The sequence below is a fragment of the Cnephaeus nilssonii genome, assembly GCF_951640355.1.
Source record: "Cnephaeus nilssonii genome assembly, chromosome: 7".
Taxonomy (NCBI): domain Eukaryota; kingdom Metazoa; phylum Chordata; class Mammalia; order Chiroptera; family Vespertilionidae; genus Cnephaeus; species Cnephaeus nilssonii.
The window spans coordinates 13,693,639-13,719,029 of NC_137078.1; the positions used below are offsets into that span (position 1 = coordinate 13,693,639).

Here is a 25,391-nt window from a genome sequence, read left to right on the forward strand (position 1 = left end):
TGTCTGTATTTATTATTCAAAGAAATGTAATATCATGAAGAATAAAGAGCATCTTTAAGGGACTCTTTAGGTATCTTTTTGCAGATTACTTATGCTAACATCCAGTTGCTATAATTTGTTTTTCTACAGATTTATGTTAACACTAAACTACTCAGTGGATGCAATTACAGAATTGCAGGAAACTCATTTTTAGATATGACACAACAAAATTTCTCCCAAACTTGCAACAAATGCTAGCTTATTTCCTTTTGGTCTATTTCTAAAAAAATATGTTACTGTGATTGAATCCCACATTTCTAATCCACTAAATGAAAATTTAAAATGAAACTAGGAATTATGGAAAAAGCTGAGTTTAACAAAACCAGTAAACTAAAATGATAGATGGACAATTTTAGTGTTGTTTTTTTAAATTATAAAATTATAATAGAATTACAATCCAAGTTTCAATGAACAGTAAAAATCCTGGAAAAAAATAAATTCTCATTCACTACAATAGCAAGTGCTATGAAAGAGCTATCTGAAGAATATTTTGTTTTTCTTGTATTTACCTCAGCTTTGGTAATGCATTTAAAAAATTGAATTTTTAAGGAATATAGTACAATACCCATCACCACACAGAGATTTATGATAGTGTTCAAAACCATCTGTGGAAAAACGTATTTTAACCATATTAAAAATTTAAAAGTTTCATTTATTTTATTTTTTATTAAATTTATTGGGGTGACACTGGTTAATAAGATAATATCAGTTTCAAGTGTACATTTCTATGATACATGATCTGTATATTGCACTGTGCGTTCAAAAAGCACAGAAGTTACCCAATATAATCATATGATAATGTAAACAGTGTGGAGCTGACAGAGTGACAGTTGCTTTACAAAGGTATGTTGTAATTTTCTGGCCCAGTTTTTAAGATGTATATATCATGCAGTTATTCTTTATTTCTTAAAGGTGTTTTACTGCCTCTGTTGATTTTGGGGGTGGTGAGTAAAAAGTGGAGTAGAGAATGTTGTTGTACCTAAGCCATTTCCTATTTGACCCTATTTGTTCCAGGATATCTGTCTGAGAGTAGAAGGGAGAAAAACAAGTTCTTTTACCCCATAAATAACCCATACTGGGATGTCTGCTACCATCACCCCCACTATATGAGACTTAAGCTCAGGTAAAGCAAAATCTTGGTCTGAGTTTTATATGCTTACTTTTGGACAGAGAAGGAAAAGTGACAAATAAGAGGTTTAGAATGAGGAGGAACGAAATAATCATTTTAAAAAGCTCACTTGGATGAATAAATTATTGAAAACTGGGACCATTTGTACTTGAGTGAATAAGAGTTGAATTTACTTTGAGAGTGACAGTTTTTCTTGGATATAGTTTATTATATTGTAGGGAGGCAAAAACCCTCAAAAACCCATGCAAACCAAATCCAATAGAACTCTGAGGCTGGAAACAGAGCCTTACAGGGGAGAAGGGACAGGGCCATGCCCGTTCTTACCTGTGCACAAATAAACGACAGTGCAGTCTCAGGAAGCAGTGGAACCCATGGTTGAAAGCAGCTTGGTATGTAAGTACAAAACTGACTAACCCTCAAAAATCACCTTACTTTGACATCCTGTCCCCAAATGCTACACTATTAAAATTTGACAAGAAGTACTGTTTACCCCGGGGAAGTGATAACTTCCAGATGTTGCCTTAAGGTGGTAATTTTCAGAACCTTTGTGGTAATTTTTAAAGAGATGATTGGGGTGAAGCCACAGAAGCTAGTTTGATGAGTGTAATTTCAGAAGTGGTAGATCTAAACCAATGCTTCAGAGTCCATACATATACACTGGTATGCCTTAACTTACCCAGTGATATATCCCAATGATTCTGCTTTAGCAAACACACATCGAAGTGTATTTTACACAGACTAGAAGTAATTAGGCTTGATTTTAAAAACCATGGAGTGACTCTTACATACAGGCCAGAAGCCTTTGGTATGTGTGCAAATTATTCCTCCACTAAGTTAACCTTTCTAAAGCATGCCTACTTTTGTCACCACCTCTAGCAGTCCACCTTCATCTGAAAAGTCAATTCTAATGCTTCTCTCTACCCAACCTGACCCATGTCAGGGCTTGAAGACTTTTATGCAGTAGGCAAAGAACCCCCTTTCCCATCAATTCAAACATTTTAATGAGAAAATATTAATTTTGCCTTTTAATTGTAAGAATAATCCTCTCTAATAAAACGGTAATATGCAAATTAACCATCACTCCGCTACATAAGCCATGCCCACCAGTCAAGCCACGCCCACCAGCCAATCAGGGCAAGTATGCAAATTAACCCCAATCCAAGATGGCTACAGCCACAGAGAGCAAGATTTCCCAGGTAACAGAGCAAGCCAAGCTTTCCATAGCCGTCGCAGGCCTAAGCCTCCACTCAAGCTACAAAGTTTCAATTATAGAAGGTAAACAAATTCAAACAAATGGCGGCAGAATGGAGCTTGAGAGAGCAGGCCAGGGTTGCCGGCGGCAACAGGGGAAGCAAAGCTTTCCACACACCCTGGCCGGGCTCACCCGCTTAAGGCTACAAAGTTTCAATTGTAGAAGGTGAATTAACTGCCACAGAAATGGCTGCCACCCCAGGCTACAAAGTTTCAATTGTAGAAGGAAAAAAAATCCAGATACCAGGGCCTCCCTTTGGGTTGCCAGGGGGCGTGGCCGGCCTGCAAACCACCACAGGCCCCTCGCTCAGGCCGCCCCACACCCCAAGGGAACCCCCACCCTTATCTGTGACACCCTTCAGGGCAAACCAGCTGGCCCCCACCCCTGTACCAGGCCTCTATCCTATCTAATAAAAAAGTAATATACAGATTGATCATCACTGCAACACACAATATAGCTGTCCCCATGTGGTCAAAGATCCTGCCCCCATGTGGACACAAGATGGCCACTACAAGATGGCCAGCAGGAGAGGGCAGTTGGGAGGCACCCGGCCTGCAAGGGAGGGCAGTTGTGAGGGACCAGGCCTGCAAGGGAGAGCAGTTGAGAGGGACCAGGCTTGCAAGGGAGGGCAGTTGGAGGTGATCAACCCTGCAGGAGAGGGCAGTTAGGGGTGACCAGGCTGGCAGAGGAGGGAAGTTGGGGGCAAACAGGCTGGCAGGGGAGCAGTTAGGCATTAACCAGGCTGGCAGCGGAGTGTTTAGGGGGTGATCAGGCTGGCAGGCAGAAGCGGTTAGGGGCAATCAGGAAGGCAGGCAGGCAAGCAGTTGGGAGCCAGCAGCCCTGGATTGTGAGAGGGATGTCCGACTGCCCGTTTAGGCCCGATCCCTGATTGGAGAGGGTACAGGCTGGGCTGAGGGACAACCCCCCGCCATGCACGAATTTCGTGCACCGGGCTTCTAGTATATACATAGAAGGGCTTAACATAAAAAAAAGTCTTGTTCTATGTCTACCCAAATACATAGAAACATAGCCGTCAATTCAAACTTCATCTTTGCTTTGAGCTCCTTTACAGGTGAATTCCCTTCCCTGTTAATTCCTGTAACAATAAGTGCACTGTTATGTATTGGCTTGTTTCTGTTTTTCAACTAGTTTTATCTCCTTTTTAACACTATCTCCTTTTATATCTATAACTAGAGGCCCGATGCATGAAGATTCGTGCAAGAATGGGCCTTCCTTACTCTGGCTGCTGGCACCGCCTTTGCTTTGGCCGGAGCCGCCTTTCAGCCTTCCCACGCTGCCCAGAGGCCCCGAGCGGCTGGGGTGGGGCGGAATGCCTGCGTCGTCGCCATGGTGATGACGCAGGTGCCCCGCCCCACCCGCTCAGTGCCTGCGTATGCAAATTAACCCACCAGCTTTGTTGGGTTAATTTGCATACTCACTCCTTATTGGCTGGTGGGCGTTGTGAAGGTATGGTCAATTAGCATGTTTCTCTTTTATTAGTGTAGATAGCAGTTAGCATGGTGCTGGACACACAACGTGAACTATAAAACACCCATCTACTAATATTTTTACATTCTGAATTGTAAGTACTATTCACCTTCCTTTTCCTGATCTCATGGAAGAGCCTTTTCACACACACACACACACACAATGCTGAGTAAGGTATTTCCTAATGGCCTGCTCTTCACTGAGAGGAAGCACCTCCATATTTGGGTATTAGTAGCTTGGCTCTGATCCAGAAATCAGTTTCTGGAGAAATACATTACATTTTATTTTTGGCTATGAGAGATATTATATTTTTTGTTTTTTTTTAAAAAATAGTTGGTTCTCTTGGTAAAATATACACTGAGTGGCCAGATTATTATGATCTCTGAACGCATAATAATCTGGCCATTCGTGCATGGGTGGGATCCGGCCAGCCTGGCCAGGGGGAGGGGACATGGGTGGTTGGCCGGTCTGCCTGATGGTCGAACTCCTGGTCGAGGGGACAATTTGCATATTAGCCTCTTATTATATAGGATATACAATGAGTGGCCAGATTGTTATGCGTTCAGAGATCATAATAACCTGGCCACTCAGTGTAGCAATGGATAGAAAATAATAAGATAATTGTCTTTTCTATCATATTAGAAAGAAAACACTGTCAGAAATTAAGGAAGTGCTCAAAGACTAATGAACCAATGTAATGATTGGGCAAGGGAGGACTCAAGTTGAATCTAAAGTTTCAACAACTAGTGACAGTGAGAAGAGTGGTACAATTAACAGATGTTTAGATACAAGGAGGTGGAGTATGGTGTGAGAGAAAAATTATGAGTCTGGCTTTAGTCATAACAAATGGGACAGCAGGATATTCAATTAGATAAATCTTGCAAGCAGGAAAAATGTATGAACAGATGGGGTAAAGTGAAGTACGTGAACATCATATCCTATATATTTAAAATGTGGTCTTGCCCAAATGGCTTAAACAAATCTTTGGTAATTCACTGCCAAATTTAAGCCTAGAGTAGTACTGGCAGTGTATCTTTTTGGAAGTTTGTTTTTATTCTCAGTTTCAATATTACATTATAGCAGTCAATACCCTATATATGAAGGAATATAAAAATATTTACTAGACCTGAACAGAAACAATAATAAATTAATTTTATTCTCAATTGGTCTGAAAGTGATAATAATTAAAAACAAAACCAAAAAACTAGAAAGTAGCTGTAAGTCAAAGCCTTAACTGGAAGTCATTGATTAGGTTTATGAGTTGATGACCCCTGGACATCCTATATAATAAAAGGGTAATATACAAATCCACCTAACAGCAGAATAACTGGTCGCTATGACGTGCCTGACCACCAGGGGGCAGACGCTCAATGCAGGAGCTGCCCCTTGGTAGTCAGTGCGCTCCCACAGGGGGAGCGCTGGTCAGCCAGAAGCCCAGAAGCCGGGCTCACGGCTGGCAAGTGCAGTGGCGGTGGCGGGAGCCTCTCCCACCTCCGTGGCAGCACTAAGGATGTCCAACTACCGGCTTAGGCCCGCTCCTGTCATTCGCACATCCCCATGAGGGCTCCCAGACTGCGAGAGGGCTCAGGCCAGGCAGAGGGATCCCCCGAGTGCACGAATCTCGTGCACCAGGCCTCTAGTACATACATGCATTTTTCTTGTCTTCTTTTTTTCTTTAAATCCCCACTTGAGGATATTTTTTCCATTGTATTTTTTTGTTTTGTTTTAGAGAGTGGAGGAGTGGGAGAGGAAGTGGGGGGGGCGGGGAGGGAGAGAGAGAGAGAAACATTGATGTGAGAGTCACATCAACTGGTTGCCTCCTGCATGCACCCAGACTGGGGCCTGGGACTGAGCCTGCAACTGAGATACATGCCCTTGCCTGGGAACCGAACCCAAGACCCTTTGGTTCATAGGCCAACGCTCTAACCACTGAGAAAAACTGGCCAGGTTCCCAAAGGGTCTGTCACCCCAAAAGTAATTGGGTATAAAACAGCATTTCTCACTTTATTCCTTTTAAATATGGCCATATGAAGAACAAGATTTCATCTAATCTCATATCATGGGGTAATACAGTAGCTGAATACTAAAAACAAATACCCACCACCCCCCTTCCCAGTTGGACATCTACTTCTGTTAGGTATAAATTTTAACCTATCAAGTTTATTTTCAGTAATCTATCCTAAATGAACAGCTAGATAAATGAACAAAGATACACTACAAAGATGTTCATCAGAGCACTGTTTAAAGTAGCCAACACTGGAAGGGATCTAAAGTCCAACAACAGGGGCTGGCAAAACATGATGGTGATGCATTCAGTGGCCTTCTGTGTCCACTTAAAAATGATAAGGCATGCATATTTTTGAAAAATGTTAATTTTAACTAGGAGAACATAAAATTATAAAAAGATCAGCAGGATTCCAATTAATGAAAGACACATATTCATAGGTATCTATTTGTAGAAGTAACATTCTGGAAGGATATATATGAAAATAATAGTATTTCATAATAGAAGAATTATGAACAATTTTTCTTTTTCAAATATTACTATAACTATGGATTACACATGTAACAATAATAAAAAAGCAATACTTACCTTGAACCAACCCTCCCAATGCCAACAAAATCCCTAATCATTCACCAGCACTCTATCCATCTCTAGCTACTACCCCCTTCTCCTTGTCAGGCAAAACACTGAAACAGTGCTTCGTAAGAGTCCTCCATTCCTTCAGTTCCTAGGTTTACAAGTATGAATCACTAAAGCAATTTGACATCTAGCACTTGGAAGATTTATTCCAGTTCCAAGTTTATACCTCTTGCCTGAGAAAGATATACCCATGTCAAAAATGGATGATTGGTGGTGGTGGTGGTGGTGGGGGGGGGTGGGGGGGGGTAGGGCGGGCGACAATGAATGCTAAAAGAGAGCCAAGACTTATTTTTTAAATTAGGAATAAACCTAAAACTTTCTATAGCCATAATATAAGAATAAATAGATGATGCTTGTTAACCAACCACATAAACATTTTGAGTGCAAAGTGATGGCAAAGCACCTCTTTCTGTGCTGGAAACTCAGAGCCAACTGTGACGATTTCAGGCCACTGTTAGGGAGGGTGCTGAGATAGCCCCCTGCTTGTCAGACATGGCAGATTTATAGAGCATGTTTAAATTGTTTACTTTATTATTTTTAGGTGGAAGGATAGAGAAGAGTTATGAATGGGGGGAATCTACTCAGAGGCCATCAGTGTCTGGTACAGCACCCTGTAAATCACCACTCCACTAGAAAAGAGTCCATAACCTGCAGTGATACCACAAACCATGCATCTGAATTAGCTCCAGGTCGCATATTTCAGAAAAGGTGCTCCTGAGTCCACACACAATGAACACGGCAGGCTGCATAAAGGAATTCACGCCCATGTCTAAAATGGGCTCTTGAGACACAGTATATGATTCTGGCCTACATGGAAGCCAGAGGTTGGCAGTGGATCTAAGAGTTAACAAGTGAAAACGTGCTGCAAACCCAACCACTCTGACATGCTGGGAAAGCATGCCGACACATGGGCTGCTCCTGCGTGGGAAACACCATTGGAAGAGCAGCCGTTTTCAGAAAGCCCAGAAAAACAACTTCTTTAGAGCATTTCCAAACACTGAGTGAGAGGAAGCCCTGGACTCTAAGAACAATGATCCCAGTTTCACGAACACCTCCATTCCTTTTGCTTCAATGCTAAAGTCACTCAGCGGGTCCTGATTTTGTTTTGCGATGGCAGAGGCCCTAAGGAGAAATTATCCCGACATTCAGGACCTACAGAACTAAAAGCTCTGCTCTGTGGAAGGGGGACCACCATAAGTTTCAGTCCCTGGCCTAAAGGGCTCTCTATCATCTTACAGGCATGCTGTTTGTCACACAGACATAAACATACACCAAATTCATTCTCATGCTCACAAAGTCAAAATGCTGATGTTTGTATTAATTCTAAAAGGACATGTTGAAACACTTGAGAAATTAAAGTTATTCATTCATAGTTCACAAATTGGTTAGTTGTCCATGCGTTTTTTTAAAATTGGCTTTAGGTGATTTTCAGAAATAATAATTTTACCCTTTCCCCATCTCCCCAGAATATATCAATAAAACAATAATGTATTCTTTCAGTGACCTACAGGGCTCGTACCCAATGGTTGTATTTTACTCCTTGGTGTTAGAAGATAAAAACAGTAACTTCCCCCATGATGCAGAGCCAGGCAGCACAGCAGGTTCTTTCCAGTCAATAAATCTATTTTCTAATTACACAGAAAGACATGTTTGTCTTTTGGCCCTGATTACATTGAAAATACCAGAAGTATCTTTGCTTTAATATGCATTCTAGAAACATGACTCCCCAAGTGAATATGACCCATTAATAACATCTCTTTAACTACTGTCTAATGATTTTTGCTGACATGTAATATAATATTTTATGGCTGTTTTCAACCATCTGTCCTTCTTTCCCTCAATATGAATTAGCCAGAGATGGAATGAAATTTCTTGTGCTTTGTGCCATTACACATTTGTTAATACCAAACACAGCAATTAAACATATCAAGCCTGTCACACACACTGTATATGGAGCTATGCTATGGGCATTGCTTAAGAAGCTGGAACCTTCTGTCTGCAAGTTTCTCAAAAGCTACTCCTTGAGCTGAGCCAGGGTTCTAATCTGGGTAGTAGTACTTTCAGGTCTGCACCCAAGATGTGTAGGGCTAGTGAAGCATGAGGTCTGAATCAGCCCTAGAACAAGAACAACTAGCAGCATTAAAGATGCCATACTTTAAAGAGTAACTGTAATGTTTAAAATGTTAATCCTTTCCTATTAAATTAATAATAACTATATTAACACCTTTGACATTACACTAAATTATTATTAAAGAGAGCAATTAATGAATACAAGAGTGATCAATAATTTATCATGTCATATTTTAAGCTTTTTTAAATTTACAAATTGACTGTTTACTGAGTGTCCATTATGTCCTAGTCACTTTCTATGGTCAATTTTTCTGAGTGTATGGCTCATGTTTAAATATATATACAAAGAAAGAATTTACTTTGATAAAAAAGTATATCTTATAGTAATGAACCACCTTTCAAAATATAGTAACCTGCTTTCAATAGGAAGCTATTCTGGAGAAAACAGGCAGATTCCTGGCAGCACTGGCTGCTGTGGAATAATACCCGTGAAGTGATATAGGAAACTGAAGATTGAAGGACCTATTCCAAGGCCTGGGGTACACCAGGGTCCAAGGAGGAGGGTCCCGGTGACCATTAACATCACTTCTGGCCCTGAGTTCCTTAACAGTGAAAACTGTTACTCAAAATGCAAACTGGAGAAAGCTGCCTCCTGTCTTCAGTTCTCTACTGTCAGACCCAATGTTTCCCACAGTAGATACTTTGGAAATATTTCTGGCTGCTGATTCTTTTTTTGTTGTTGTTAGTTAGGGTGAAGGAGGAATAGTCTCCCACTAGCTGCTGCCTGTGTTTAGATCTTACAATGCATCTGTACAGGGCAATGAAAGCTCTATAGAATATTTAAAATCTTAAAAATTTCACTTCCATTAAGAGAAAAGCCACTAATTTCATCCCTCCAGGGCATCAGTGATAGTATCAAGGAGAGTGTCACTTTTAAAATCTATGATTGTGGTTAAAATGAGGAATATATATATCCATCACTTCCCACTCCGGGCTTTGCCCAGAGGGGATAATGAATAGAGCCCAAGGAACATATATTGCACAGGGAAATTTTCACAAAGATTCAAGTTACAAAAACTAAACTGACGATCATTCAGTGTGCTTCTTCCTGTTCGGTGTCATTGGGACACTTCCTCTCAGAAGGGGGTTACTTGTAAACTTAGTTAATGATTAGTTTAAGGAGGGTAAGAAGGCAAATAAGCCGAAACCGGTTTGGCTCAGTGGATAGAGCGTCAGCCTGCGGACTGAAGGGTCCCAGGTTCGATTCCAGCCGGGGGCATGTACCTTGGTTGCGGGCACATCCCCAGTGGGGGGTGTGCAGGAGGCAGCTGATCGATGTTTCTCTCTCATTGATGTTTCTAGCTCTCTATCCCTCTCCTTTCCTCTCTGTAAAAAATCAATAAAATATATTAAAAAAAAAAAAAAGAAGGCAAATAAAATTTTAGATTTCTTAAATCCTTTCTTGGTCTTTGTATTTTCCTATAATTTTTATTCTATCTTTATAGTTATAGTTGGTAATCATAAGGTCCCAAATATTAAACTGAGGTGAAAATATAAATGTATATTTTCCTCCCTCTCTTTTACATAGGTATTGTGCTTAGGAAAGTTTAAATTCAAAAAATCGAGATGAGTTGAGAATATAAAATACAAGACAATCCTTCGATTTTTTACAGCTAATTACTAATCCTCTGCTTCTTAGCCAATTGGATTTGGAGACACCATGCACATAATTAATGCACTAAAATTCTGCCATTCACGTGTTAATTACAAATGGAGGAAGAATGCCTTCCACTTATTGAGAACCCAGATTCTCAGCTAAAGGCTTTGAAAATATTGCAGTAAGCAGTATTTCACAAAGAGGCATTCCAGACGCCTGTGGAGATTCCTGTGGCTATATGTAAATGTGCGATCTGTATGAGTTTTGGATTTCTGGAGAGGGGTTCTGAGCCAGTGCATACATAACAGCATAAACCCGACCCTGGGAGGATCCAGAGGTCAAAAATTAGATGCTACCAGGAAGGAATTTCTGGAAATACAAAGACTTCATTCCTGCTTTCAGCTGGAACTAACAGCTGTCCCTTAAAATGTACAAAAGCTTTCCAGTAAGCCACAGCTTTTTCCACTTGAATATTTTATATGCTTATTCACCTTCTCTTTTCTGCCTCACCTAGTGATTTAAGAAGTACTAATGGGCCCAGCCGATGTGGCTTAGTGGTTGAGCGTCACCTATGAATCAGGAGGTCACGGTTTGATTCCCATTCAAGGTACATGCCCACGTTGCTGATCCCCAGTGGTGGGTGTGCAGGAGGCAGCCAATCAATGATTCTCTCTCATCATGGATGTTTATCTCTCTCTCTCCCTCTCCCTTCTTCTCTGAAATCAATAAAAAAATATATTTTTTTAAAAAAGAAGTAATGGGCCCTTCTTGAACGACTATTGGGGGAAAAATTTAAGAGAATATAATTTGAATATAGTAAGATAATTACAATTTTTCTCTGAGGATTCCAGGACAAAGGGCTGTTGCAATACTAAGGAGAAATGACCTGTGATTTAAAAAAAATTTTAAATTTTTTTCAATTACAGTTGACATACAATATTATATTAATTTCAGGTGTGCCACATAGTGATTAGATATTTATATAACTTATGAAGTGATAACCTCCCCCCAAGTCGAGTACGTACCTCTCTAACATCCACAGTTATTATCATATTATTGACTATATTCCCTATGCTGTGGTTGTTTTAAAATATGGCCACAAATTTTGTGACACTCCTACAATTGAGAACTGGGTGTGGGGGGAGTCCTATGTCCCCATCCCTGGAATCTGAGCCTGTGACTGCTTTGAACGATAGAATATGGCAGCAGTGATGCTATGTGATTTTCAGGGTAGGTCACAAAAGGCCATGCAGTGGTGTCTTATCCTCTGGAACATATTCCTTTGTAGTTCTGATCATGGTGTAAGAAGTCTGAGGCTGCCATGACGACAGGAAGCCCAAGCCATATGGAAATGTTCTGTTCAACAGTCATGGCTGCTGCCAGCCTACGCTCTAGACCTGTGTGATGAAGCCTTCAGGCGATTCCAACTCCCAGCCAATTCAGTCATCCCCAGCACTGTAGTGCTCCCAACTGAGGCTAACATCATGGGTCAGAGGTAAGCCATTCCTACTGCACACCATTCTGAATTCCTGATCCATCTGTGAGTATAATAAATATGGTGGTTGTTTTACACTGTTGAGCTTTGGTGGTAGAGATAGATCTTTGGAACAGGGCCCAGGTAATACTAAGAAAATATCTGAAATGGCTTTCTTTGTGTGCTACAAATGTTACTGTTAGCCTCTGTTTGGTTCTAAGCCTTATCCAAAGTTTTCATACTGAATATTCAACTGTCTGCAGTCTGTTCCTCAACTTCTCAGGAGCCAATGGGAAGGAGGTTTTCATAGCTTTCACTCTGATAAATACTGTGGTTTATAAATAATCACTGGCTGCACTGTGCCTGAGGGCTAAAGCACCAAAAGAAGTTTGTTAATGTTATGACCTGACCGATTTGCCTTTGAAAATCAAGTTTCCATCTTATTGAAAATGAGAATAATGTCAGCTGATTACATATTTCACAGTGATTTAAAGTTTTGGTGAATATGAGACAGATTTCCAAAAGTGAGAGAATAGAATTTTATCTTTGTTGGCATGGAAGCAGAAAAACCTGAAACCTGGTGTTTTCCCAAATTGCCCATCACATAATCAATCACACAGGAACAGTGTTGTACACAGGAATATGCTTCTGTAATGATCTAAATGACATAGTTCCCAAGCACTCATTCTGCTTAGGGTTGTTGGCTCTTTGAATATATCTCAAATATCCCTGACTGTGTAAATGTCTTAAATGTGTGTAAAACATGAGAACGGCAATATGAAGGAAAAATGTGGAAGTGATACTACAATTGCATTATCAATAATTGAAGAACTATCAGCTCTCCCATTTCTTTGTGTGTTTAAGAGAGCTGTGCTCTTGACAGGTGTAACCACTACTGAAATGTTTGTTTCAGCAGCAAAAATTACAGATGATTTTAGAAATTTCTCTGCTACTTACTATATCTTCTTAAGCCTTTCCTTAAATTGCATTGTTGATGTATGCATAAGGATCTCAGAAAGAGGTTCCATTATGGTGATAATGTCCTTGCTTTGAACTAAATCACCTGACCAGAAAACACTACCCCTGTTCTTCAGGACGATTTCTTTTTTAAAGCACCAACTGCCTTTCTGAGGGCATAATTCAGTGACATACAGGTTTCTCTGCCAACACAATTATCATCCGACTGAAGGATGCTTGTTTAATTTGGCTCTAGACTAAGGTGACCAGAGGTCCCGCTTTTGGCGGGACAGTCCCGATTTTTAACCATTTGTCCCACGTCCCGCGGCCTTTTAAAAAAGTCCCGATTTTTGGAAAGAATGCAGGACAAGCTAGGGAACAGCGGGAGAACGGGAAGGGAATATACGGTTTGCGGCGGCCATGTGGCTATTTAGCCAGGATATGAGTTTTATATTATTTTTGTTAATTTTATAATGTTAAACTTTAATAATAACAAATAGTTGTTGAGAACTGATTATCGAGAACTGCTTATCAAAGTTCGCATTGTTGATCAGTTGTTAGAATTCGACCACCATTGTTTAGACTTAATGAACAATGGCATTTTTTGGGATTGGCAACGACGAAAACATTTTGTAACTGTCTCTCAGACGATACACCTCGTACTGCGTGCTAGTAAGCTAGTTAAACAAGTGATGTCATTACAAATCAGCTATTCAGATAATTTAGGTAAGTAATTTACTTATTTATTTAATAAATACATAAATTTTCTTGAATTTAGCAGACAGTACTCGTATTATTTATATTTTATAGTGGCGGCAAAAAGTCTAGCGCCGGCCTTGAAAGTGACACTTACGACTTACGTTATGGCAAATTCAGAGGAAAAATAATACAAGTTAGTATTGTTATTATTTAGAAAGAAATATAGGATTAAAATAATTTTTAAAATATAGTTACTTTGTAACAATCAAATTAAATTTATAAACTAACAATAAAATATGTTCATGTAATTATGTACCTACTTACTGTGTTTTTAAGCAATATGTATATAATAATTTATAATATAATTTTAAATTATTTTTTTTTAGATTTTTAACATAATGAGTAAGAAAAGAGGATGCAAATTCAACGATGATCTAAGAAGTGAATTTCCTTTTATTAAAAAAACTAAAAGCGATTACAATATAGACCAAATTTTTAATCAAGAACCCCCCCCCCCCCCCCCCCCGGGCCGAAACCAGTTTGGCTCAGTGGATAGAGCGTCGGCCTGTGGACTCAAGGGTCCCAGGTTCGATTCCGGTCAAGGGCATGTACCTTGGTTGCGGGCACATCCCCAGTAGGGGGTGTGCAAGAGGCAGCTGATCGAGGTTTCTAATTCTCTATCCCTCTCTCTTCCTCTCTGTAAAAAAAATCAATAAAAAAAAAAAAGACCCCCCCCACCCCCCCGCCCCGGTCAATGGTGTCCCGCTTTACCAATGTTAAAATCTGGTCACCTTACTCTAGACCCAAACTCCCTAGTTGGCTTGGTAGGACATGTTTCTTTCCTACTGCCCTGGCTTGAGGAATACTTAAGTCTTTCTTTCATCTTTTTAGCCATAGCTGTCACATATGTCCTTATGGAATCAGGTTATTTCAATGACTAGCAAAAATATAAAATTCAACTAAAGTCATAATATGCTCTAACTTATCTTTTTCAAACTGTTTGAGGGGCTACAGAATAAGTTATCATACTGTAGCAGTGACTTTTTCTATTATTGCAAACAAGTCAGGTCAAATGCATTTATAGGGAGATGAAAAATGATTATTAGGAAATGAAGATAGTTTTCAAGAAACATACTAGATCTCATACTCCATCAAGACTGTTGTTTTTGGAGATAATGCATTCAAGGGATGACACGTCTTTGTTCAAAACATTCTGGAAAGCCACTCACTCCTCTTCCTGGGTTCCTGCCATATCCATATATGCCATCACTTTTCAGTATGTATTTAATTGTCTGTGAGAATGTCTGTCTTACCCTAAGATTGTCAGCAGCTTAACAATAAGAACTCAAATTGTCTATTCATCTTATATCCCTGGTGTCCAACATAACACTTGGCAACGTAGTAGGTAGGTACTCAATACTTATTGAATGTAACTCATACATTTGTTTGTAGATTGTCTGTGTTGGCAAAGTTTCATCCTTTGAGGGTAGATTCACTTTTTGAAAACAGTTAAAAGTGATTCAGTCAAGTATAAAAAAAGAAGCCACGATACTACTCAATTTTCTTATGCGCACTGGAAACCAGAACTTAGGCCAATTCTGTAAAGGAAGTTTCCTGCAGTAAACAGGCAGGCTCTTAAGGTGAATTATTTGAAAACTAAGACTCAGATGTAGAAATTCTCATATGCTTCTTAAAAATAATTGTTTAGGATTTCAAAGCATAACTCTTCTGAAAAAAATAAAAAAAGCTTCTAAAACTAAACTCTTTGTTTTCTGCAGCAGTAAGTGTGTGTGTGTGTAAGAGATACAAAATCATTTACATCATTGTTTCTTAAATGGACATTTAAATATGGATAGACTTCATATTTTGGCAATCTGTGATGTTGTAAAAGCGACTGAAAAATATTTAGCCTTCCCATTTTGGCTTCCTGTTCCACATCCTTCCTGTTTCTCCACATTGCAGCCTGAAGCAAAGCACCAGTATAGGCAGAACTAGAAAGAGCAACCTTGTTCTTTTCCCTGGCGCACATCTTCCTGTGGCAGTAATTATGTGCAACGGTGTAATAACCCCTTCCCTAATGCCTATATGGCAGTGATTTTCAACCTTTCTCATCTCATAGCACACATAAACTACTAAAATTCTACCAAAAAGTATTTTCTATTTTTTGCCGATCTGACAAAAAATAGGTATAATTTGATTCATTCACATCAGAATTGTTGTGTTGGCTGTTGTCATTTTTAAATTTGACAAAGGAAAAGAGATCACTGCTCCAAATAAATACTCAGGTATTGAATGTTTTAAAAATCCTTGTGGCACACAGGTTTAAAATCACTGGCCTATGGAATTCAGGAGAAATGTGGTAATGAGGACAGTGTTAAAAGACAAGCTGGATCAACTAAGAGGAAAGCAATGCCCAATGTAAGGTTGGAAGTAAGCTATGTTGAGGAAAAGCATCACTGTGAATTAGCTACAAGTAGATGACCTAGGCCCGAGGTGATAACATTAATACGATTCAATGCTGACACCTGGCCTCCCTCTTCACCAAGCATTCTTTACTAAATATTTAATTTATTTAATGCTAACTTTTAATCCAATAAAAGTACTGCAAATCTGATAGATTTAACATTTCTTCTTTTTAAAAACTGATGTGTAACATATATAGTAAAACATACATATCATTTATGAATCAAACTATCTTCCTAATGGCTAAAAGTAATTCCCTTCTCTGATAACTTCCAAAAGAAAAAAGTTAATGAAATCACGTTTAGCTTTAATACCAATCACTTCAAGAACAAGAAGAAAAATTTAAACAAATTTAAACCCCAATATTGACAGTAAAGTCAAAAGAAGTTGAAAATTAAAAAACGTATTTTTTTTAATGATCATGTGCAAAAGAGACTTTTATGTAGTTCCTGTAAAATGACAGGAACAGAGAAATGAATACTGAGCACTTCAAATCGAGCTGCACGCTACATTTAGCAGAGAGAGGAAGCACACTCTCTCGGGACTCTTATAAAGGCACTAATCTCATTCACAAGGGCTCCACCCTCATGATCTTACTAACCCTAATTATCTCCCAAAGACCCCATCTTCTAATATTATCACACCAGGACTTAGGGTTTCCATATATGACTTTTGGAGGGGCACAAACATTTAGTTCATAACAGACACAGAGCACCATTTTTTAACTATCAGAAAGACAATCTATTAGAAATTCACTCCAATGTCTAATAGCACCAAAGTGGCTGCTAACATTATTTATGCTCGGCTAATTCTATTATAACTTTCTGCTGGAGTCAACTGTTCATCGTTTTACTTTTCAGCACTCTGCCTGTCCAATGCTTTCTCAACACCTGTGTTTCTGTATCCTGCTCTGTAGGCTTCTATTGATAAAGTTTATGTAATCCCATTGAAAACATAGGCACCAGCACATACTCAGTCAGGACATGTGTATACAGATTCACATGGAAGCTTGTCCTGTGTCCAGATGGGCTCCATGTTTCTGAAAGCAGGGACTGTCAGATAGCTCCCTCTTCCTCACAAAACACACACACACACACACACACACACACACACACACACACACACACCAACACTTACTCCAAATATCTCAAAACATGAGGTTATTTAAGAATTTATGAGACCTGCTGACACCGCTATTAATCTCCAGCAGTTTCATTTGTAAGAGTCATGGCTTGTCGAGGGTAACACTTCAACCAAGTGAAGATTTAGCTGACATTTAGATCAACAACTACTTCCCTCATCTTCATCTCTCCTTGGAATGCTGAGCAAAACATAAAATAAAAACACATATTGCTGTCACCCAGGCAATATGGCCAAGACTAACAGAGGAGCAGAGAGGTTACAGAGGGGACTAAGGTGAGCCCAGGCCAGGTTGGGGAATTAGGTAATTTTTGGTGATAGAAAGAAGCCCTAGATCAGCTAGCCTATCATGCTTATTTTACAGCCCAAGGAGGAAAATGCTATCCCTAAGCTGTACAAACATGATGTGATTGTACTGCGGCCTTATTCAGAGGGTTGGCTGAGGATGAAGCTCTGATCCAGGTTATAAGGGGAAGTCTAAAATACAGAGCAGGAAAAAAAGAAAATATTATAAAAGAGATTGAATGTGGTATTCCAAATGAAGATTTCCTTTTCAAAGTTTATTTTTTTCTTCTCCTAAGTAGGGAAAAAGATGAGGCAGCTGACCCCCTCCTGATCCTGCTCCACTTGTCTGGAGGAGCATTATGCCTTGATCCCAGGGGGGAGGCTGGAAGACAGCCTTAAATTTATAGGGAGCATCATGATTTTGAAAAACATTACACATATGACCTTTTGTAAACCAGAGAGAAACAGAAAAAATGAACAAAATGGGTGGGGTCGAAATAGCTTTTTTCTGATTATTCTTCCCTGCTACAAATGGTTAAAATAAAGTGAGTTCCTTTTAAGGAAGAGGTTTACTGGCAGTTCAAATTTGCTATTTCATAAATGAATAAAGCATGTGTTTGCACGCGTGTACACATCTGTGTTCACAGTTACATGCCCTTGTAAGACCAGAAAATTACTACATCATGTTCTTATTAATTTTCCTTATCACTGAGAATTAAATGCACAATTGTGAAAACAATTTTAGAAAAGGAGCAAACACCCCTCAATAATTCCATCAGAGTCTAAATAGTTTTCCTTTATTGTGGCAGAACAAAAACATATATAACAAAATTGATCACTTAAAACATTTATTTAAAAATTTATTTTTATTTTAAAAATAAAATTGTTAGTTATACATAAAATTTATCATTTAAACTGTTTTTAAGTTACAGTTCTGTAGCATTAAATACAGGTATAACCATCCATCTCCAGAATTCTTCCCATTCTACCAAACTGAAACTCTGAACCCATAAACAAGAACTCTCCATTCTACTTTGTGTGTCTATCATTTGACTATTCTAGATACCTCATATTAGTGGAATTATATGGTATTTGTCCTTTCATGGCTAGCTTATTTCATTAGTATAATGTCTTCAAGGTTCATCCATGTTATAGCATGTGTCAGAACATCATTCCTTTAGAAGGTTGAATAACTTTCCATTGTACACATGTATCACATTTGTTTATCCATTTATCAACTGACATTTCAAATATTTCCACCTTTTAGCTATTGTGAATAATGCTGGTACAATCATGGGTATACAAATAATTCTTTGAGACTCTGCTCTCAATTCTTTTGGGTATATACTCAGAAGTGGAATTGCTGACCGTATGGTAACTTTATGTTTAATTTCTTTGGGGGAACAGCCATACAAGCTGCATTTTACAATCTCATTCCTCATGATGCTTATAATATACTTTTGGCTGTGGCTTACCATACAGTTCTCACTGTGCTTAATCACAGGAATGTGACTATGTCAGATGGAGTCTCATTATGCCAGCCACACAGGCTAATCAATTTCCTTTACTTCTAACCACACATCACAGTTTCTCAGGTAGAAACAAGAAGCTAAGTCTCAACACAAAACCATAAACGACGATTCAGCTACATAAATACCAGTAGATTTGCTTACTGGGCTAATCTGAGGACACCAGCACCTTCCAGGAGATGATTACTGAGAAAATCTGAAGAGCCTATAATTCGTAGAGGCACCTATAAAACCTGAGGATTCTTCTGAAATTTACTAGTATAGCACCTGCTTACTCCACCTTCTCCGGGGCTACCAAGTGTGGCAGCTTAGATGTACAATGTGGTCTGACCCTGTTCCTAAACTGGTAGCTGTTATCTACTGATTTCTTTCCTTTGATGACTTTGCTACCTAGCTCAGTTTTCCTGTCCACTCATTCCTCTGCCAGCATTTTTAGGCCTTTCAGCATCCATGCTACTAACCTTGCAAACATCTTGGCTTATACATATCCTCAAATCAGGTGATTCTCATCGCCTACTAATGTCCCCTACCTTTAAGTTGCAGCTTGAATCTCACTGACACACCCAAGCCCCAGCACTTCATTCAATCTCCCTACCTTCTGCTTTTCTGTCTGTCATCCCCAAGCTTGCTCTTCCTCCTTAACGAGTCCTACAGTTGACTGGTCCCTCTCAGCATGGGCCTGGTGACTTATCATTGCAGTGATGCTTGCCTGAGTAACCCTGCCTCACCAGACTTCTACTGCTGCATTCTCCTTGCCAATCTATCTGCTCCTGAATGTTGCAAAACAGGACTGGCTATTTGCTGATTCAACTTTAACTTTGCCATCTCTGTTGCCCTTATTTTCATTCCCATTCTTTTTGTTTTGTTAATCCTCACCAGAGGATATTTTTTCCATTGAATTTTTAGAGAGAATAGAAGAAAGGGGAGTGGGGGGGGGGAGAGAGAGAGAGGTAGAGAGAGAGAGAGAGAGAGAGAGAGAGAGAGAAACATCAATGAGTGAGAGACACATTGACTGGTTGCCTCTGGCATGTGCCCCAACCTGGACTGGGGATCGAGCCTGCAACCGAGGTACATGCCCTTGTCTGGAATCAAACCTGAGACTCTTTAGTCTGCAGGCCGACATGCTAAGTAAGCACTGAGCCAAACTGGCTAGGGTTTCATTTCCAGTCTTAATGTACTCCCCTCACTTTCTCCAATTCTACTATAACAAATCCTTTTCATTTTTCTCTTCTCAAGCAACACACATCAATCTTACAACCCAAAGTTTATACAGAGAGTTTTGCTCTTTACATTTTTAAAAAGGATCGGGACCATGTAAAATGAATGAATTTTCATGTAAAAAGAAACCATACAAAGGTATAAAAGAAATTATTGATATATTTGATTACATAATTTTAAGTTTTTACCAGCCCAAAACACAAAACAGATTGAAAGATGAATGACAACGTAGGAAAATGAAAATGTGAGCTTCAATTTTTCCCTTTTTTGCCTCAGAATTATCCTACATGTCTTTTTATCTATTCTATTCTCCTTCCTGTCTCTCCTGCTCTTTGCTACCGAACTTCTCTTCAACAGTTAGTGCCTCTGCCTCTGGACCACTAGCTTGCTCTGCGGATTCTGTTCTCTCCCACTGAAGTTGCTCTCAGAATTACAAATGGCTCCCTGACTGCCTCTCCCAAGAAGGCTTCCTGCTGAGCTGCTCCATAAGTAATGGCTATGGCCAACATCATGCCTCAAAACTCCTTGGAATGCTCCTGGGCTCTTCTCTCTGCCTGCTCCCTCTAGCAACACAGTCCAGTCTCAAGGTTTCTTCACCTTTCATCAGATGACTTCCAAACCTGAATATCCTATTCTACTTGGCTTTTAAGCTCTAGGTCAGCATTTCCAAATGTTTGCTGGATGTTCCTAGAAGTTTTAAGGCTGGCATCTTAGACTTGGTATGTTCAAGAGAGAACATTTCCTTTTATCATACGGGTCTTCTTTATTCCTTACTGCTAATGTCATTCTCACCGATCAAAGCAACACACACACACACACACACACACACACACACACACACAGTCACACTGATATCACATGTGAACTTTACCCATAAAATGGCAGCTCAGATTGAGGACCAGGATGTTGACCAGGAATCAGCTAGTACCTACTACAGATCCTGATAAACTCAGGTATTCTTGTTCTTTGCTATTAAAACTGAGTCAGGTATTAATTAATGTGACATTTCTGAAATCCTAGGATGCTGTGTAGACATAATGAATACCTGAATTAAACCAAAGGTGTTGTTATTTTAGGCTGAAGTATATGTGTAGTCATTGGTTTTGTGATGACTACTTTTGCAATTTTTAGCTACTCTTTAAAGCAGGGGTTGGGAATGTCTGGCCCATGGGCCGTGTAAGGCCTGAGAAATCATTTGGTCTGGCTCTGCCAAGGCATTAGGGATGAGTTAATAAAATATACCAGGCTAATTTTTAAGTTGATGATTTTGTATGGCCCTCAAATGTTATAAATATCCAAGTGGCCCCTGGCAGAAAAAAGGTTCCCCACTTAGTGAATGGTTTTTAAATTGGTTAAGAAAATATAGTTTTGCTTTTATTCAATGCTTAAATGTTTAGCAATGGTCCATTTTTAATATATTTTTATTGATTTTAGAGAGAGGAAGGGAATAGAGAGACAGAGACATAGATGAGAGAGAAACATCAATCAGTTTCCTCCTGCATTCTCTAAGCTGCATGCCCCCCTACTTGGATAAGCCAGGCATATGCCCTGACTGGGAATCAAACCAGCCACCTCTTAGTTCATGGGTGGACTCTCAACTGCTGAGCCACAGGAGCCGGGCTAGCCAAGATCCATTTTAAAGTTGTAATTATTGGATATACAAGATTAATAAATAGATAATTAAATTGAGAATAAACTTACCCATGATCATAGGCCCCCTGGATATTAAAAGGCAATAGATACCTTAGAGCAGTGGTCGGCAAACTCATTAGTCAACAGAGCCAAATATCAACAGTACAACGATTGAAATTTCTTTTGAGAGCCAAATTTTTTAAACTTAAACTTCTTCTAATGCCACTTCTTCAAAATAGACTCGCCCAGGCCGTGGTATTTTGTGGAAGAGCCACACTCAAGGGGCCAAAGAGCCGCATGTGGCTCGCGAGCTGCAGTTTGCTGACCACGGCCTTAGAGGTATGCCATACGTGTCTTTATTTAGCAGCTCAGAGCCATGGCTTTGTCTAGGAAGTCCAGATCCTCAGAACTACCCACTCGAGCATGTGTATTTTAAATATATTTTATTGATTTTTTACAGAGAGGAAGAGAGAGGGATAGAGAGTTAGAAACATTGATGAGAGAGAATCACCAGCTGCCTCCCGCACACCCCCTACTGGGGATGTGCCCGCAACCAAGGTACATGCCCCCGACCGGAATCGAACCTGGGACCTTTCAGTCCGCAGGCCGACGCTCTATCCACTGAGCCAAACCGGTTTTGGCGAGCATGTGTATTTTAAACAAGTGGTTCTGAGATGTGCCCTATTCAAGAACCACTGTTTAGATTCTGCCTTTAACCAGTGTGGTAAAATAAAGTACGTAACTAGTGTGGCCACGTTTGCTTGTCATCAATGGACCTTCTATATTCCTTAGTTGAAATGCACCAATTTTCAAGGAAGCCATAATCTAAGAGGAGAGAATATTTAATGTTACAGAGGGATTTTTACTGTAAAAAGATTGAGTCTGCATGTATACTTTATTTTTATAATCTAGCAGTTGCCACATACAGTTGTAGAGACTACAATGAAAGCGTAAATCTTAGATCCTAAGTGCAAATTCCTGGCACACACACTGTTTCATTACTAAAAGGCTTCTCTTCCTCTCTGCCTTTCCTCCCCTAGTTTAGTCTCCATGGGAGAAATGTTAACCTACAGTTAATGTGCCTTTATTTAGAAAGGCATTTGGGAATGGTATCTCTTGTTGGCTAATCCAGAGCGATGGGTAATGGCTCCAGGAAAGAGAGAAAATACATGCTGCTTTGGAATTTCTGCCCTTTCCCATGATGCATAACGAAAGGTCCCCAGCGCTTTCCACCCTATATGGCATCTTCCATCTGCTGCTGGGGCAGTAATCTAAGTACTTTACTGAGGGATTCCGCAGCTTTGAGTGGCTGGCATCATTCCTTGTTAATCTTACTCAGTGAAAGCAGGTTATATGGTGTCTGGCATATAAGAAACACAATAAATGGTAGCTAGTATAATTATTATTATTGTTCTTATTATATTTGGAACTATTATTTAGTGTAGCAAAGGTTTTCCATCTAAAGGGATCATGTACCAACATAATTCTAAGAGATTCCAGTTGTTAAAAAATTTCTGGAAAATAAGCCTACTAACTGAGCAATTCTACTCAGCCTATGCAATCTCCTATTCTGAGTTTCATATCAAATCTCATTTCTCTCTACTCCCACACTCATCTCTTCCCCGTTCAGATCCACTAAATCAAGTATGTGGTATAGAAGTGGTCATTTCTCATCTTTTGGCTATGTAACTAGAAATACACAAAAAAGGCAGGAAAAAAGGAATCTGACAACTGGATCTTATTTGAGTTGTTAATAATAGTAAGAATCAATCCTGGCCTGTGTAGCTCATTGACTGAGAGTCATCCCATGCACCAAAAGGTCACAGGTTCAATTCCGGTCAGGGGACACGCCTGGGTTTCGGGCTCCATCCACAGTAGGAGGTGTGCAGGAGGCAGCCAATCGATGTTGCTCTCTCACATCAACGCTGTTTCCTTCTCTCTCTATCCCTTCCTCCTCTCTCTCTAAAATCAGTAAAACATATTTTAAAATAAGAATCAAAGTCATATTTTCTCTTCTCGTGTATCAAAAATTTTTATGGAAGGGATTAAGGATAAATAGTCAATTTTCTTGTCTTGAGACTTGCCTGCATTGAAGACAAATGATTTTGCATATATATTTTCTTAAATGTCCACATTGTAGGCACTGTCTCTTTTAAAGAATAAAGTTATACTTTTCTTTTTCCTCTTTAAAAGGCAATAGGGATTAAAGTGGTATTCATACTTCTATTAAGGCTTGATATTTCTCTGTGGAGTTGCTGTTAAAATCTTATAAACACAAAAAGGAATTGCTTATATGTTATAAAGATCAACCTTATTAACATTTTAACAAACTAATTTAAGCCATCTGGTGTTTAGAAAACGGATCTGGTTCTCCAAAGAAAATAAACAAGATATAAATAACTCTTGAGTTCATGGGGTATTTTTTTTTTTTTTAAAGGAAAAGGACTTTCCTTTGATCATATACCCTGGATTCTAACATTCATTCATTTACCCACCCATCAAACCCTGCTGAGCACCTTCTGTGGGTCAGGCACCACTCTAGGGTCCAGTGTTAAGAAACAATCTTTGCCCTTAAGGCACTTCCAGAGGGCAATAAATAAACAGATGGTCTGTGCAGAAATCAGCAGAAAAACAGGGAGCTGAAAGTAAGGCAAGTGGCACCTCCCATTAAACCTTGGTCCTTCCCTCAGGATAAAACTCAAGTATGGGTTGCAAGGTCCCAGAGGTCTCTGGTTCCTGCTTATCTCTGCAACTTATCTCCACAAACACTGACCTCTGGTCACTAGTGCCCTTGCCTTCACACTGCTAACGCCTGCTTGCTCCTGGGCTGGTGCTTCTGGAAGCCTTACCTCACAGTGTCCCTTCCTCCTCACCTGGTTTAAGGGCCGTGTCTGTCTTAACACCATGGCATTCCTAAGGCCTGGGTGCAAGTGCGGCACACAGGATAAGTATTTGTTTAATGAGTGAGTGAAGGAGTGAAGGAAGCTGAGTGAGGAAGCTGTGTGTGCAGGTGACTAAGCAATGAATGCATGCCTGCCTTGTGCTCAGGGCAGCAGGGATGGAAAGCTGACTGAGCCAGCATGGCAGGGTGGAGGGAAAGAGCAGGCATTTAAAATGGCCGCAAAGGGGATTTTCCCAGGACACAGCCTGCCTTTCTGAAACAGTCTAAGCTTTTGGAGACATACCAACAGATATTAGGGAGAGATGAGTTTTGGCTCCAAGTGTCTCTGGTTTGAAATGAAAAGTGAATACAAACACACACCTACTTTGTCAGAGATGAGCTACATAAAGCCTACAGTACAATACCTGACACAACACAGGCCGCAATAAGGTAAAACCTAGTATCTAAAATAGAATACAAAACGGTACGATCTAGTTTCCGTCCATGAGAAACCCAGGGCCCAATAGGAGAAACGGGCTACTTGGTGCTGACAGACAGTAAGTAGCTTCCTAAGGATCACACAGCTGGTAAGTTCCAGGGCTGTGATCTGAACGGAGGTGTATCTGGTTCCCATATCTGCGCTTCGGTGAGATGCAAGGATGGGAGACAGACTTGAGAGCTGTCCTGAAGGGGACAGATGTGCCATGGTGGTGGATGTAATCTCAGCGAGTGGCTGCTGATGGACTTGGAGACATGCCTCTGCTTTAAAGGACAGAGGAAGAGGGCCAGCAAAGGAACAGGACTGGCAGTGAGGAGTGAGATCCCAGGCTCAGA

General features: G+C 39.9%; 1 protein-coding gene across 1 annotated transcript in view; it reads right to left on the minus strand.

Annotated features, from left to right (window-relative positions):
* Positions 1-25,391, minus strand: part of LYRM4 (LYR motif containing 4) — a 138,004-nt gene that overhangs the window by 58,973 nt on the left and 53,640 nt on the right. The gene's annotated exons all lie outside the window — the stretch shown is intronic.